This window comes from Cnephaeus nilssonii (genome assembly GCF_951640355.1).
Source record: "Cnephaeus nilssonii genome assembly, chromosome: 7".
Taxonomy (NCBI): Eukaryota; Metazoa; Chordata; class Mammalia; order Chiroptera; family Vespertilionidae; genus Cnephaeus; species Cnephaeus nilssonii.
This window is the reverse complement of record NC_137078.1, coordinates 86,107,235-86,121,984: the sequence shown is the minus strand read 5'-3', so window position 1 is coordinate 86,121,984 and position 14,750 is coordinate 86,107,235. Positions and strand designations below refer to the sequence as shown.

The 14,750-nt window shown below is 50.3% G+C and overlaps 1 protein-coding gene across 1 annotated transcript in view; it reads right to left on the bottom strand.

Moving 5' to 3' along the window:
- The window catches only part of PTAFR (platelet activating factor receptor), a 29,667-nt gene extending 22,730 nt beyond the window's left edge, over positions 1-6,937 (bottom strand). Inside the window, exon 1 of the mRNA XM_079777802.1 lies at positions 6,853-6,937. The gene's annotated coding sequence lies outside the window, so the exon portion shown is untranslated. The remainder of the gene's footprint in view (positions 1-6,852) is intronic.
- Between the last annotated feature and the right edge of the window lie 7,813 nt (positions 6,938-14,750).

Genomic DNA, 14,750 nt, shown 5'->3' with positions numbered 1-14,750 from the left:
AGAAAATGTCAATTTTAAAAAGACACAGTTTATAATAGTAAGGAAACTATCTGGGCAAATAATTTTTTTGGAAGCCAAGATGTGCAATTTATCTTGGTACAGAAAATTATAAAAATCATTGAAAAATAATTAAATAAGAACTATATGGCCCTGGCTGATTTGACTCAGTGGATAAAGTGTTGGCCTGTGGACTGAAGGGTCCTGGGTTCTATTCCAGCCAAGGGCACATGCCTGAGTTGTAGGCTCAATCCCCAGTAGGGGGCGTGCAGGAGGCAGTTGATCAATGATTCTCTCTCATCATTGATGTTTCTATCTCTCTCCCTCTTCCTTCCTCTCCGAAATCAATAAAAATATATTTTTAAAAAGGATCAAGTTCTTGCAAAAAAAAAAGAACTATATGAATAAATAATATAATATATCTATGCATGAGACCATCAATATCATAAAGACATATTTTTCCCAATTTAATCTATAAATTCAGTGTCAATCCAATCAAAATCCCAATAGATGTTAATAAAGGTGGGGGGATAAAAATCTACACTAATAAAAGAGAAATATGCAAATTGACTGTCACTTCTCAATGCCCATCAGCCAATCAGGAGTGAGTATGCAAATTAACCTCATTGCCTCCATGGAGACTGACAGCAGGGAGGAGGCAGCTCCTAGCATGGCCGGCTTGGCCATTGCCACGGCTACCCAGGAGCAGGCAAGCGCGACCCACAGGCAGCACCCAACACGGCCTGCTTGGCAGTCGCCGCGGTGTGGAGCAGGCAGGCCCCTCAGAGAGCAGAGAACCACGGGGAGTGGGCCTAAGTCATCAATAGGACATCCCCTGAGGGCTCCTGCATTGGATAGGGTGCAGGTCAGGCTGAGGGACAACCCCCCCCATGCATGAATCTCATGCACCAGGCCTCTAGTCACATAATAAAGCGCTTGGAAAAAAAAAAATCTCAATAGGCTCTTCAAGGAACTTTATAAGCTGATTCTAAAATTCCAAATGAAAAACCAAAGATCCAAAACTAGCCAGCACATTTTTTTAAGAACAACAATAAGGACACATCATCAGATTTTCCCTATCATATATCAAGTCTTATTACAAAGTTGCAGTGTTAAGACAGGGCAGTATTAACAAAAGGATAGCAAACAGTCCACAGAAACAGAAAGAGGTCCCAGAAGTAGAGAGCACACGTATGGACACTTGATAGATATGACAGCACTGTCATTAGAGATCAATAAAAGAGGAGGAGATATTGGTGCAAATCACTGGCTATTCATTAGGGGAAAAATAATAATAAAACTAGATCACATCCTCACACCATATCCAGATTTCAATTCCAGTGGCATAAAGATCTAACCATGAAAAGCAAAATATTAAAAGTTTTGGAAGAAAATGAGGGAAAAATATATTTGTGACATAAGGGAAGGGAAATTTTTCTTAAACTAAGATATAGAAATTTTTTAAAAAAGAAAATCTGGATAAATCCGACCACATAAAATTTAGAACTGTGTGTGTGTGTGGCGGGGGGAAGGGGGGGATGGGGAGTGGCCAGGGAGAGGTCGATGGAGGGAAAAAGAGACATATGTAATACTTTAATCAATAAAGAATTAAAAATAAATAAATAAAATAAAATACTGGGGGGGGGGGGGAATAAATCAACAGGAACCTAAAATGGTAAAGCTATGTTAATCTGATGAATACCAAAGTAAATAAATGAATAAAAAATACTATTTTTATTATAAGCAAAAAAAAAAGTTTAAACTGTATATTTCAAAAGATACTACAAAAATAGTAAAAGGCAAGTCACAGACCAGGAGAAGATACTTGCAACAGATGTATCAAAGAATTTTCAGGCACAATATGATATCAGTTCCTACAAATTAATAACTTAAAGACAAGCCCAATAAAAAGAAGTCAAGGAATGCCCTAGCCAGTTTGCTCAGTGGTTAGAGCACCAGCCCACGAACTGAAGGGTTGTAGGTTCGATTCCTGACCAAGGGCACAGACCTCGGTTGCAGGCTCGATCCAATCTCTCTCTCTCCCCCTCTCCTCCCTCCCTTCCACTCTCTCCAAATACCAATGGAAAAATATCCTCAGATGAGGATTTTTTTTAAAAAATGGGTCAAGGAAGGACTAAGCAATTCACAGAAGAGAAAGCCTGGAGGCTAAGAAAGATTAAAAACATGATCCATGTTCCAGGAAATCAGGCGTTCATATTAAAACAAGCAACCGCCAGCCCGGCCAGTGTGGCTCAGTTGGTTGGGCATCGTCCCATGCACTGAAAGGTCGCTGGTTAACTTCTGGTCAGGGCACATACCTGGGTTGTGGGCTCAATTCCAGGTGGGATGGTTCACTCTCACTTCCATGTTTCTCTCTCCCTCTCCCTTCCGCTCTCTAAAAACCAATTTTAAAAATCTTTAAAAAGGAAAAGGAAAAAAAAAAAAAAAAAAGCACAACCACCAGAATGGAAAAAATTAAAGTCTGCCAATTTCAATTATTGGGAGGATGTAGAACAATGGAAACGTTCATAACACTGCTAAGAAGAGATTAAAAATGGCACCATCATTTTGGAAATTAATTTCAAAGTAAAGTTGAAAATCTTCACATCCTTCCTAGGTACACTGGCAACGTTAATATATATTTGTGTGTTTCTACAGTGTCATTCTGCAAATACCTTCAGAATGCTACATGCAATAACATGGACAGTAAACGCAAAGCTAAACTAAACACACGAGTTGCAGGACAAGCATAGTACCATACCATTCTCAAAACTTCGAGTCATGGACACAATAAGTATTCATCCATATATAAAGATAAGTTTGGGGTGTGACTATCTCTGGGGAGAGAGGGAAGAGGCAAGATGTGCGAAGTACATAGGAAGCTTCTATTATACCTATAATATTCTATTTAACGTAATGGTGCACAGGTATTTGGTGTGTGTGTGTGTGTGTGTGTGTGTGTGTGTGTGTGTGTGTGTAAACATGGAATTAGCCAAGACCAGTGGTCGGCAAACTCATTAGTCAACAGAGCCAAATATCAACAGTACAACGATTGAAATTTCTTTGGAGAGCCAAATTTTTTAAACTTAAACTTCTTCTAACGCCACTTCTTCAAAATAGACTTGCCCAGGCCGTGGTATTTTGTGGAAGAGCCACACTCAAGGGGCCAAAGAGCCGCAGGTGGCTCGCGAGCCGCAGTTTGCCGACCACGGGCCAAGACAATTTGGAGAATGAGAAGTCCAAAACATGCAGCATCATATATCAAGGTTTTATAAATTACAGTAATCAAGGCAGGATGATATAAGCACAAGGACAGACAAATGTTGCAAATAAACAGAATAAAGAAAGAGTCACTCGAGGAGGGGGATTACTACAAAGGCTGAGAGCCCTTTCTCGGATGGCCAGCCGATGCCTGACAGCTCTGAATCCCCTCTTCGTTCTTACCATCACAACCTCGGTTTCTCTCTCTGACCCTCTCTCGCTCTCGCTCTCCCTCTCTTTCTGATTTACGTGTCCTCCTCAAACTCTGGGATTTTGAATCCCAACTCTGCCACTTAACTGCTCCAGCGGAGCCTCAGATTCTTTTCTTTTAATATAAATTTTTATTCATTTCAGAGAGGAAGGGAGAAGGAGATAAAATATCAATGATGAGAGAGAATCATTGATTGGCTGCCTCCTGCACACCCCACACTGGGGATGGAGCCCACAACCCAGGCATTGAACTGTGACCTCCTGGTTCATAGGTCGATGCTCAACCACTGAGCCACACCGGCCGGGCCTGAAGCCTCGGATTCTTTATCTGTAAAGTGGGGGTGGCAGCCCTACCTCCCAATGGGGTGAAGTCTGTAAAGCAGAGTCTGGCAGCCAGTCCTCAGTCTCCTCTCTCCTCCTCCTCTTCTCCCTCATCCTTTCCTTCCTTGGCTAGGGCTGAGTCTCACCTGCTCTCCCTCTCCGGCCTGGGCACTTTCTACAGCAAAATGAGCACTGCTCAGCGGAACAGCCTCCACTTGTGAGAAGGGTCACATCATCGTGTGCTGGGTCCTGAAAGGAAGCCTCCGGGGTGCGGCCAGGGCCCTCAGATAAGGGGGAGAAGATCCAGGTCCAGGGGCCTCAAATAGGGGGGTCCCTGAGGACTTCGGACAAAAGAAAACTTGGGGCTTAGGTTAGAAGGAGCCCCAGGAGCAAACAGAGGCGGCTGCCTGTGTGCCTGGGCAGGGGGAGGGCATGGGGAAGGAAGCCCCAGAGTCTGGACCCTGTTCTTGGAACCCTTTGGGCTGGAACCCCCTCTCACAGTGGTTAAAAGAGAGGCCTCCAGGAGGAAGCTCAGGTGGCTGGAGAACAAGGATCGGAGGGCATCTTTTCACTGTGTATTCTTCCACACCTATTGAACTTCCAGTGTTCACATGTGTTACCTCTAAAAGGTAAAAAAATAATAGAAATAAATAAAAAAGAGGTGGACTCTGGTGTCAGACTTCTCTACATCTAAGCCCTATTGCTGCTTCCTAGCCGTGGCATATTGGGCAGGTTTCCTAACCACTCTGAGCCTACATGGAACCATAGCTATGAAACGAGGCTGAGTATCCTATATAATAAAAGACTAATATGCAAATAGACCGAACAGCAGAACAACCGGAACAACCGAACAACCCAACAACCAAACAACTGGTCACTATGACATGCGCTGACCACCAGGGGGCGTGTGCAGAACATGGCGGGTGTTGGCTGCAGCGGGATGGTGGAGCAGGTGAGCGGGGACACCAGACCAAGGCGGGGCGCTGGTCGCTGTCATTGGGGTGAGCCTCTGGTGGTTACTGAAAATTCTTTGCACCCCTGCGCCACAGTCCCGCCCAGCGCTCACACCTGCTGCTGGCGCCGGAGCTGCTGCTCGTACCCACTGCCAGCGCTGGCCCCGCTTGCACCCGCTGCCGGCGCCGGAGCCACCGCTCACACCTGCTGCCAGTGCCTGGCGCTGGTCCCAGTCACTTGGAGCCATCAGCGGGTATGAGCAGCTGTCGGCCCTGATCACCCCTGAGGGCTTCTCTCCCTCCCCCTGCTCACACCCACTGCTGGTGCTGGACCCAATCACTCTGCGCCGTCAGTGGGTGCAAGTGGGGCTGGCGCCATCAGCATGTGGGAGTGGCAGCAGCAGGAGTGGGGCTGCTGGCAGACAGGGAATTGGGGGCCATGGTGAGAGGAGCCGGGCTGGGCACGGAGGATGGGCCGAGACCCGCCCCTGTGCCTACCACAGCCTCGTGGCCCACAGTTCCTTTCAAGGTGCACGAATTCGTGCACTGGGCCCCTAGTCTACTTTATAGGGGAATTGTAAAATTAAGTAAGATAATACTTGCAAAAGCATTGAGCATGACGTCTGACACACAGTAGGCATATGATAAATGCTAGCAAGCAAGCTCTTCTTTTTATAGAGAAGTTCAGGTTTAATGACACACCATGTTGAGAGTCTCCATAGAAACAAACTTAGTCACGATGTCAGAATGTGTAACATTAACAACTAACACTCATAGGAAGAAAACCCCCTCTATGGACACTTGTGGAGCGGCTTTGAAATGCCTGCATGTCCTGAGAGTCTAGTAAGAACTCTATCTGTAAATCTATCTTTCAAGCCAATAAGCAAAAGCATTTGCAAATGTTATCCCAGAAGAGAACATCTCATGTTATTTTAAAATACAATAGTTTATGTTTAAGTGCTTGGCTCAGGCATGCTCAGTGCAAAGATGGGGGTGGGAGCGTGGGGAAGTGACCATCCATCTGAACTTCTCCTGAAGATGGGACGGTCTGATCCCACGGCCAGTTTAATCGCACGACCTCAAGGGCTACTTTGACTTGAAGTCTGTCCCTTCTTAGCCTCCAGCTAAACCTCAGAAATCCCATTTCTCGATCATTTATATGAGTTTATCTCTATGTCAGAGTTTCCCGACCAATCATGGTACTTGCCACCTGAGCAGAAACGCATCACCATGGCAGGCTAGCCTTAGAAAGGCCTTCTTGCAAGCTTGCCGGCAAGATTTCTGTATGAACAGCTTGTGCTTAGTCCCAGGGCATCCGAAGCAGCATAGAGTCCCTCCTGTGACACTCCGTGATGTGGCCAGGACCCCTGGCTGTGCCCCTGGCTCCCCCAGTGCACAAGCAGGGCTGCGGCGGGTGGGGGCAATGTGAGAAGTGGAGATGGTATTGCTAACTAGGCCCTGCCCCTGCCCCTACCCGAGCTGAGCAGTAACACCCCAGGATCTTGGGGATGAGAGGGTGAGGGGAGTTTCTGTGATACGTACAGAAGGTTGCATGGATGTGTGTGTGTGTGTGTGTGTGTGTGTGTGTGTGTGTACGTGGGATAGGTTTGCTTGCAGTAAGTGAGTGAGGGTCTTCCCTGGCTCATTGTGTCTATCAGCGCACACGTTGTGTGTCTATAAAGACAGGTGTTTCACCCTGTGGCTATGATATGCACCACTTGAGAGGACTGTGTCCGTTGTGACAGTTTGTGTATTATGTGTAGTGAAGGGTCATGGGTTGTACCAGTGGGTGCCAAGAGTCTGTGTGTGTTGCGTGGAGGTGAAGGGCCGTGACCTGTGCCTGTGGGTGAGGAGGGTGTGTTTTGTGTGATGTGCTGGATGCTATATCTGTTGGTGGTTGTGGGGCTACATGCCTCCGAGGGGCGAAAGCCTGTGTCTGAGAGTGACGGAGGGGGACTGTGTGTCCATGAGCGGCTGCTGCTGGCAGGAAAGTCAGACATAACCCAGCTCTTCAGACCCCTCCAGAGCCTGTCTAGCCTCAAGGATACTGAGGGACAGCTAGACCAAGCAGCCAAACCTCACCCTCTCAGCCCGGCCACCGGCCTCTTACCTGTGGAGCAGCAGGGCCAGTGGTCTAGGAGGTGACAAAGGAGCTGAGGGGTGGTGGGGGCCGCGGAGAGCATGTTTCCTGGAAGGCTTCTCGGGGAACTCAGGAAGCTGGGCAGGGAATGAGGAGGAGGCAGGGGGCAGGGGGCAGGCCCAGGCCTAGGTGCGTGACTCACTGTCCTCTGTGCTCCAATCCTAGTTCAGCAGCAGGATGCAGAACTAGGGGAGGCCTGCCTGCTGGCTCTACTGGGTGATCAGGGCATAAGTCCAAGAAGCCAGCTGCTTGGGTGGGGCCCCAACCCCAAGGCCACCAGGAATATTCACATTCAGCCAAGGAATCTCTCTCTGCACCAGCTCAGCCAGCAGCACAGGGCTGGTCCCATTCAATGAGTAGCCTCTCTCGGAGGAAGGGCTGGGCCTGGGCGGGCACAGGAGGGAGAGACTGGGTCCCTTGTCTGAAGGGGAGATGGGCTCTGACCTGAGGAAGCTCCCAGCCCTGTCCTTAGGAGCCCAGGTGCCAATGGGCACAGTCCTATCGGTAGTGAGCGCCACGCTGATGGAAAAGATCCAACGCTGCTTTCAGAAGATGCCCCTGCAGGGGGGACACACTGCAGTCCTGCCCACAGGAGGCCATTTTCCCGTGGGTGTGACATAGCCTGCCCACAGGTGCCCCCAGAAAGGAAGAGACAGCCATGCCTTCAGGGATGCCCAGGCTGCTGGGAAACAGAAAATCCTGCCTCTGAAGCCACCCGCATCTGACAGGGAGACGCCACCATCCCTGCTCTGACCCCCCCCCACCCCACCCGCCCCCCGTCTGAGTGAGAAAAAAGTCCTTGCTCTAAGGAGGCCCATTGTCTGACCAAAGCCTGGGACTGCACCTGGAGCTCCAACTTTGGGTGTTCTGCCTGAAAACTTCTCCTAATCTCCACCTCCACCTCCACCCACACCCACACCTGATTGGGCGTAGCAGGAAGCAAAGGTGTTTAGGCTACCGAGGAAAGCGGACTAGGCCACAGGATAGGTGGACATCCTCAAACGCCAAGTCTAAGAATCCACTGGACCAGGATTTGACTGCCACCTCTGGAATTCAGCTTGGACCCTCCATTGAGCATCTCTGAGCCCGGGTCAGTCACAGCAACACAGTCTCCCTGCGTTATACCTAGTGTGATGCCTGGTACATCGTAGAAACTCAGTAAATGAAAACCGTTTTATTTACCCAAGCTCCTGCCTGATGTCCCAGAACTGGGGATCAAACCCTTTCTCCACATCAGTTGGACAACTTCTTTTTCTTTTTTAAGATATATCGTTATTGATTTATGGAGAGGAACAGAGAGGGAGAGAGAGATAGAAACATTAATGATGAGAGAGAATCATTGGTTGGCTGCCTCCTGCACCATCAGGAATCGAGCCTGCAACCCGGGCATGTGCCCTGACCAGGAATCGAACTGTGACCTCCTGGTTCATAGGTCATCGCTCAACCACTGAGCCACCTCGGCTGGGTGACAACTTCTTTAAGATGAAGGTTTAACAAACCAGTTCTTCAGATTCCACTTCAAGAGATTCTGAGACAGCAGTGCTGGGGGGGCGGGGGGGCGGGTAAGGGGCTGGGGGGCGGCCACCAGTGAAATTAATGTTTAACAAGCACCAAGGCAGGTGGCCCATGGAGCAGAGGGAGTCCAGGGGAAACCAGGGCCAGGCAAGGATGGTTCAATCACCGAAGGGCTCTTTCTAGCTATGCTCACCTACCCCCCACCTCAACTAAGGGCGGCCCGCTGAGCACAGGTGTGGGGTGCGGATACTGGCATCTCTGACAGAACCCGCGCTCCATCCCCCCCCCCCCCCCCCGGGCCAGATGTCCCAGCGCTGGCTGAGTTCTCCTGGGGGCTTATTAAAGTTCCCGCTGTCTCCCCACCACACGCCCCCCACCCTGAACTCTGAATCCGGATCTTCAGGGATTGTCTCTTTTACACGTTTCCCAGGTGTCCTCCGTCCCCTGTTCTTTGACTCCGTTTTTGAACTGGGACCACCATGCTGGGAGAGGGGCGGGGAGTCCCCACTGTGCACCCCCCTGTGCCAGGCACCTCGTTTCCTCGTCTTCTTTACACGCCAGGCGAAAACCTGAGGAGGAAGACGGGGAAGCTGAGGCTCAGAGAAGTTTCAAGACTTCAGCCGTCTGACCTCAAACACGGGCCTGCAGCCTCCATTTGCCAGGTGTGTGCTCCTCACAGCCCACAGGATCTCACTAGAGGTCACAGAACGAGGACGGAGGAGGCGTTGCTACCCTCATTTCACCCGAGAAGAGGAAGCTAAAGCCCAGGGAGGGGAAAGGACTTTCCAGGATCACAACTGGCAGAGCCAATTCTCAGTCAGGTGTCTCCAAGCCCTTCCGCAGCACCAGATCCCCCCCCAATCCCCGGCTTCCATGGTGAGAAGCGCTTGACGGCCCCCAGCAGGGGGGCAGGTGACCCAGAGGTCCAGGATGGCTGTGGGGGGTAGGGGAGAGAGAGAGGACACGGAGGGGGGCTAATCCTGCTTCACGGAGGTTCCGCCCTCACGGCAGGCCCAGGCTCGTCCGCAGCCTCTCACGCACTTCCTCCCACTTCCACCCGGGCTTCAGGGAAACAGGAGCGGCCAGAAGGTGGGGCCTGGCCTGGCTTTCCCAGGCAGCCACGGAGGAACCACAGCCGCGGGGATGGGAGGTGGTGGGTGACTGGACTGCCAGAGGCAGTAACTGACGCCTTATGGTTAATCCCCATTGACACACAGGAAGCCGGGCGCTCAGCATTGAAGTCTCTGGCCCACAGGCTAGGGTTCTGACCTACCGGTCTGGCTCCTTCCCCTTCGTGGCTGCCTGTGGCATGTGCCCGGCGGGAAGTGGGGATGGGTGCTGGCAAGCTGCTTCCCTCTTCACAGAAAACCACAGGAAGAGGCGTGAAGTGGCTCATCCAGCCTTCCGGTCTCCCTGGGCCCGGCACCCCTCCAGCAAGCCTTTCCTGCCCAGAGAACCCCTGAACCTACTCACAGATAAAGGGGCTGGAGACGCTGCCACAGGGACAGCCCCGCCCTGGAGGCACCTTGACGAATGCTCCCTCAGTCCCAGCCCCAATGCACACCCTTCTCCCCGGCCAGCTCGTCGCTGAAGAAATCGCTTCCAGCGGGTTGAGAATGGGCGGGGCCTACTGCTCCTCTTCCGAGGGGGTCTGTGGCTAAAATGTGCCAGGAAGGAAATGGGAAGGCTTTGGTCCATCTGGGGAAATGGGATGTCACGACTGAAACCCAAATTCCTTCATTTGGACCTCCGATTTCCCTCATCTCAAGCCATTTTTCTGCTCCAGGCAAAACAAAGGATGTCCCCTTCCACTGATTGGGTACGCCCTTACTCCCGGCCTTGGCACATGCTGTTCCCTCTGACGGACACATCTTTCCCTCATTTCTATCCCACCTGTGCCAGACACTTAGTCGTCCCCCGCAGGCAATCTGCCTGTCTTCCTTCCTTGCCAACACAAGTTAAGTGGGGACGGTAGGGACTCAGCCACAGGACCAAGTCCTGGTCTATGACCTGCTCATTCTCCTTTGCAGATTTCCCAAATTTCCAGTCCGAGGTGGACATGTGGCCATTATTGGCCAGGGATGTCTTTCAGGGGAAATGTGGCCTCCCAGGTGCATTATTTCTGCTTGGCAATTGGTCTGCCGTGTGGTACTGCCACAACCTCCTATGGAAGGAACTGCGACTATGAGATGGCAAGCCCTCCAGAGGGGATGGAGAGGAGGCACAGTAAGAACCTGGCTCCCTGGCGATACTGTTGAGCCCATGGAAAATACCTAAACGTGCCCGCCACCAGACTTCTATGCAAGCAAATATTCCCTGTTTGTGCTAGGCATTCCTTGCACCTGAAAACATTCCCAACGGATGCATCAGCCTCTGGGTACCATCTTTAAAAAGGTCACTTCCTGCCCTGGCTGGTGTGGCTCAGTGGTGGGAGTGTCATCCCATGCACTGAAAGTTTGCCGGTTCAATTCCGATTCCGGTCAGGGCACATACCTGGGTTTCGGGTTCCATCCCCATTTGGGAGCACCTATGGGAGGCAACCGATCGATGTTTCCCTCATACATCTCTCTCTTCTCTCTCTCTCTCTCTCTCTCTCTCTCTCTCTCTCTCTCTCTCTCTCTCTCCGCCCTCCTCTTCCCCTCCCTCCCTTCCTCTCTAAAATCAGTAAAATATATCTTTGGGTGAGGATTTTTTTTTTTTTTTAATTTCACTTCCTCCAGGAAACATTCCCTAACTGCTGAGAACGGGATCGAGGGCCCTCTCCTCAGAGCAGTGGGCACGTTGTGCCTTTCCTGATCTCTGTACCGGTTCGTGCACCCATGTCCCCAGCAGGCTGAGGTAGGCAGCCAGGCCCCATCGTGTTCACCAGGTCACTTCTGCACCAGCAGGGTTGCTGAACGAATCAGCATGCCCTTAGCTGATGGCTGGCACAACCTCCTTGAGAGCAAAGCCTAGGCCCGGCGCCCTCGAGCTTTGGACAGGTGAACCGTGACGACCACTCAACCTGTACAGGAGGCGGCGTGTGCACACACCTGCTGCACGAGGGGGTGTCACTTGCCTGGCTAGAAGAGAGAGAGCTGCTGCTCCAGCATAGGACAGCCTGCGTTACCTCGAGACGTGCATCCCCCTCTCTGCCTCGGTCCAGTTTTAACCACCCCACCCCCCCTCATGCTCGAACTCAGCAGTAGTTGGGATGTGCTCAGCTGCCCTTGGAGGACAGTAAGACACCCAAGTTCCTGACCCCTCCAAAGGAAGCAAATCGAAGTTGCAGTATCTCTTGATACAAGAGATTGTGCCTTGTGGCTATAATTATTCCTCTTTATTCATCTACGAAACATTGTAGCAAGTCTAATTTCAGGTCACCCAGTGTCTCCTATCTTCGCATATTAGGTGGCATTTCTCTGTATCTCGCCTTCTGTCCCTCCCAAGGGCTGTCTCTCATAGCCAGTAGGACACTTGAGTATACGAGGTGTACCGGTTAATAATGCGGATTTTTTTTTCAATAGATGGAATTACACATATGTTGATATATATGCGATTTGATATGTATGCTATTTTGTTGTATTGACAACAAGCTTCAAAACTTCATATGTCAAATTTTCTGAAGGTGTTAACATCATAGATATTTTTACACTTAAAAATGTCAAATTTCCTGCCAAAAAAAAGAGCATTTGCGGGAAGTTATAATTCATTATTTTGAAGAAAAGTGTTGCTGAATACTTTGGGAAGCTTATGGTGAACATGCTCCATCTCAAGATACTCGTGAACGCTGGTATAAATGCTTTAAAAGTGATGATTTCGATGTGAAAGACAAAGAACACCCAGGTCAACCGAAAAAGTTTGAAGACCAACAATTACAAACAGTATTGGATGAAGATGCATCTCAAACTTAAAAACTTGCAGAAAGATTAAACATTGCTCAGCAAACAATTTCTGATCATTTACAAGCAATGGGAAAGATTTTAAAGGAAGGAAAATGGGTGCCACATCAACTGAATGAAAGACAAATCGAAAACCGAAAAGTCATCAGTAAAATGTTGCTTCAATGGTACGAAAGAAAGTCTTTTTTTGCATCAAATTGTGACTGGCGATGAAAAGTGGATTTATTTTGAGCATCCCAAATGCACAAAATCATGAGTTGATCCAGGTCAACCATCAACATGGACTGCAAGGCCAAATCGCTTTGGAAAGAAGACAATGCTCTGCGTTTGGTGGGATCAGGAAGGTGTGGTGTATTATGAGCTTCTAAAACCAGGTGAAACCGTTAATACTGATCAATACCAACAACAAATAACCAATCTGAACCACGCTTTGATCGTGAAATGACCAGAATGTTCCAGAAGACATGGCAAAGTAATTTTGCTTCATGATGATGCACCATCACACACTTCAAAATCAGTTAAAAGACACATTAAAAGATCTTGCCTGGGAAGTATTAACCCACCCACCGTATTCACCAGACCTTGCTCCTTCAGATTACCACTTGTTCCGATCGATGGCACACGCACTCTCTGGGCAGCACTTCAAAACATACGAAGAAGTGGGAAATTGGGTCTCTGAATGGTTTTCCTCAAAATAAGAAAAGTTGTATTGGGACGACGATATCCACAAATTACCTGAAAGATGGGGAAATGTGTAGCTAGCAATGGACATTACTTTGAATAAAGCACTTTTGATGTTTCTCTTGAAATTATGTTTTCTTTGATTACAAAATCTGCATTATTAACCAGTACACCTAGTATACGATTATTTCTCAAAGTAATCAGGACCTTCATTTAATGCAGAAAGAATATTGGCAACACCCATTAGGCACTGCGGAGCTACCTTATATATGCCACTAGAGGCCCGGTGCACAGATTTGTGCACATTGAAAGGAAATTAATTAGAAGGTGACCGGCAGGGTGGGACTGGGCAAGATGGGCCGGACCCGCCCTGGAGCCAACCTCCCGCAGTCCCTCTCTGGCCGGTTGCACCTGGGGCGGCACTGGGGCTTGAAGGGTGTCTGTGGAGTGAGCAGGGTCCCTCCAGCAGGTGGGGTCCCTTGGCCTGGCCTACAGAGATCGGGCCCAAACCAGCAGTCCAACATCCCCCGGGGGGTCCCAGAGTGCAAGAGGGCACTCTGCAAAGTTGCTGTCGCTCAGCAGCTCCTGCATTGAGCATCTGCCCCCTGGTGGTCAGTGTGCATCTTCCCCACCAGCCAGTCGGCCGGTCAGCAAGTCACTTAGCCTTTTATATATATACTAGCGTTCCCATTGCAGGAAGAATCCTGCAATAGGGTTTCCTGCTGCACTCTACCCCGCCCCACCTGCTCTCCTCCCTTCTCCCCCGCCCCGCCTTCTCCGCCAGCCCGCCTGCTTTTCTCCCTTCTCCCCTGGCCCGCCCACTCTCCTTCCTTCTCCCCCGGCCCCGCCTGCACTCCTCCCTTCTCCACCAGCCCGCCTGCTCTCCTTCCTTCTCCCCTGCCCCGCCTCCACTCCTCCCTTCTCCTCCACTCCACTTGCTTGCTTCTCCACAGCTTTGCTCCCTTCTGCAGCTCTTGGCTTCTTTCTATGCTGTCTTGATATGCAAATTACCCGCCATCTTGGTTGGGGTAATTTGCATACTCATCCTGATTGGTTGGTGGGCGTGGCTTGGCTGGTGGGCATGGTTTGGGCGTAGCGAAGGTGCAGTCAATTTGCATATTTGTCTATTATTAGGTAGGATAGACTAGAGGCCTGGTGTATGAAAATTCATGCATTGGAGCGGGGTCCCTCAGCCCAGCCTGCCCCCTCTTACAGTCCGGGAGCCCTCAGGGGCGGGAGGTGACCTGGCCATCAGGGGAAGGTGACACCCCCATCACACCTCTGCTGCTGCCACAGCTGGCAGCACAAGCATCGGGTGGCCCTGGGTGGCTGGGCAGCCGCCATCCAAGGCTTGCCTGCACCTCAGGCCAGCCCTGGGCGGCTGGGGGGCTGAGCGGCCAAACCCATCTGGGGGTGGGCCCAGCCGTGCCGTGCACCTGCTGCCCTGGCAGGGCCAAGGGGACTGGGAGCCACCATCTTGTGGCTGTGGGTACCGCCATCTTTGAGGGTGTCAATTAGCATATTCCCTCCTTATTGCCTTGGGTGTTGTCATCTTTGCGAGGGTGTGACAGTCAATTAGCATATCCCCTCCTTATTGCCTTGGGTGTCGCCATCTTTGTGAGGGTGTGACAGTCAATTAGCATATTTCCTCTTTATTAGATGGGATGGCTACTCCTCCCTAAAAACTGCCACAGTAATCTACGGAATATTCCCATTTTGCAGATGAAGAAACTAAGGTTTAGCAAGTAAGTGGTAGGGAGCCAGAACTCCAAAGGATTTCAGGACTGGACC